We start from the raw sequence: 2,996 nt of genomic DNA on the forward strand, positions 1-2,996 counted from the left end.
AAGTCACCAGGAGCATGCCTCTGCTCCACAGACTCTTTCTCTCTGCTCCTCTTCCTCTATTCCTCTTCACCCCTCTCTCCTCTTCCTTTCCTCTTTGTCCCTCCTTCTGTCTTTCTCTCCACCTTTATCATTTCCTGCTTGCATAGAACCAATACTGTCATTCCTTATTGTTTACATGATGAAATATTTTATTATTGGCCCAGAAACAAGTAACTAAGTAACCGTGGACTGAGTGAAGCATTTGACACTGTGAGCAAAATTCCCCTTCTCCCTTCCCTGTTCCCTCCCTTACCCAGGTCTCTCCTTCTGCCTGCTCCCTGAGATTGCTTTCTTCTCCCTTCCAAGTAGGACTGAAACATCCTTACTTGTGTTTTTCGACTTGTTAACCTTCTTGAGTTCTGTGAATTATATCCTGGATATTCTATACTTTTTGGCTAATATCTATTTATTAATTGGAAATAGATCTACCTGAAGACTGAGCTATACAACTCTTGAGCATATACTAAAAAGATGCCCCACCATGACACAGGGGCACATGCTCCACTATGTTCATAGCAGCCTTGTTTGTGATATCCAGAAGGTGAAAACAACCCAGATATCCCACAAAGGAAGAACAGATACAGAAAATTTGATTCATTTATTCAATAGAAAACTATTTGGCTATTAAGAATGAGGACATCATGAGTTTTGCAGGTAAATAGATGGAACTAAAAAATATCATCCTGAGTGAGGTAACGCAGAACCTAAAGGACATGCATGGTATATCTATGGATTTGTATAGCTCCAAAAACGTATGAGAGTCAGCATAATTGGACCAGAGTAAAAAAGGCAAATTCAAGGTATATGATATAATACTAACACTTATTTATATTTATTAGCCCTGCATAAAGAAGTTGTAAGCTTAAAAAATGGAAAAAATTTGTATTTAGACACTACTAGCATAGCTAATGATATTGTGAAAAATTAAAGGCCATTTTTCTTAATGATCCTCATTTACATCTCTCTTTTTGAGTACGGCAGGTCTTGGCCTTATGATCATTTTTATGGCATGTCTATTATCCTTTGTTTGAGAGAAATCATCAGAGCTTTTACAGATGTCAAACAGAGTTTCATAAATTCAAGCTCCAACATCTTTCCTGGCAGAAGTAGGTGGCCAGTGACAGGTAAGATCGTCTTGAAAATATTCTCGACCTAAGACAGGCCATGAACACAAGATTATTCTCATGCCAAAAATAGATAAGAGTCATGTTTTCAGATATAATCTAAGACAGGCATAACATTCTGCTCTGTGATTAGAAAGGTGCACAGCTCTTATAAATACAAAGGGGGGGTCATGTGAGGATCACAATTAGAGTTAACTTTGGCTGACTTTTTTGCTTGTGATTAGTCATGAATAAGTCTGCTGATATCTGTCTTTGTTTTTCATTAAGACATGCATTATTTCATGCCAAGTTCCTCTGCTCAAGAATATGCCTTTAAGAGACTGTCCAAATCAGTAGAAAATGGCCTTTGTCAAGCATGGATACTGTGTTCTATCAACTCCCCACATGAGGTTTTGTGATTATTGACTAACTTCCTGGAATTGGCCATGCTTTGTGTTAAGAGCCTTTAAAAGACACTGAGAGAATATACTTGGTGCATAATATTTACAATTAGCCCTCCTGACTTCGAATCTCTCTGACTCTTCTTTCCAATCTCCACTTCCCCAGTACTGGTTTTCATATTGACTATACTGGCAGGATCTGCATATAGTATCTTATCTGCTTTTTACTAACTGTGTGGAATAAGTCACTTCATTAGTTTTGCCTCAGTATCATTATTAATACACTGTAAGACATAATATCTATATTCACAACTTAATTGAATACAAATGTTCTTAGAACAGCATAAATATAGCTAGTACTAATTATTAATGTTGTGCATTTAAGTTGCATGTAATAATGTTTTTAACTACCATAGTGTTTAAAACTGTCTACATTCTTCCTACAGTATAATTGCTACCTTCTTCCACAACAGGTATCCTGACTTCCCTGATGCAAATGTTTTCTGCCTGACATTACATAAAATATATAGACTATGTAAAGGAATATATTCTATGAGATTTTGTTTACAAATACTGTGATGGTTGACCAGACATAGAATTAATTACCTAAGAAAAAAATTTTGGGGCAAGTCTTTGATAGAGTTTCAAAAGTGAATGCTATAATGTGTTTAAGTTCTAAGTATTTTCATTACACAACAGTGCAAAGTCATTACCAAACTAATTTTTAAACCTTAGATATAATATATTTTAATGGCAGACAATAGGAGAAAACTAATAAATGACATTTGGTAAATCCAATATACTTCATCATATTTGTATTTTCCTGATTGAAGTTTTTACACTCAAAATTCTGATTATATTTCATCCTTTTCATGAACTTTACTTCTTTGCTAATGTGATTTATAATTTCTTCAGGTTTGGGATCCCAGCTGGGTAGTCACAAAGCTGAGTATTCTAAAATCTATATTTTGACATATTTGACATTTCTCTCTTTTCTTTTTTCTCACTCTTCAAAAAATAAGCATTTTTCAAGACTATGATCACTTTTATATTATGTATTAGTCAGTGTTAATTTTCTTTCTGATACTCTCTACAATGACCCTCCAAGGGAATTATTGTAATGTAAAAATGGAATATTAAGCTAGCTAAATCCTAGCATAGCTGGAAGAGGATCCCATGAAGTTCGACCTAGAATTAAAGATCTATTGGCAATGCATGGGTTCCAGGGTAAGAAGTGTCGGTTTACTTCAGAAATGTAGCCCTGGGGGCCTAGTTACCCTATGTACAGTACCCTATCCTACAGCCATGTACATATAGGAAACACTGAACGGACCCTGAAGTTTCAACAGAAGTGTACATAAGGTTCAGAGCGATAAGTGGAGAGGACTATAGGGCAAGAATGTGAGGGGAAGGAGTAGGGGAGCAGATTTGTTCAAAACACATTGTGTGTATG

This window comes from Grammomys surdaster, unplaced genomic scaffold (genome assembly GCF_004785775.1).
Source record: "Grammomys surdaster isolate TR1022 unplaced genomic scaffold, NIH_TR_1.0 227, whole genome shotgun sequence".
NCBI classification, from domain to species: domain Eukaryota; kingdom Metazoa; phylum Chordata; class Mammalia; order Rodentia; family Muridae; genus Grammomys; species Grammomys surdaster.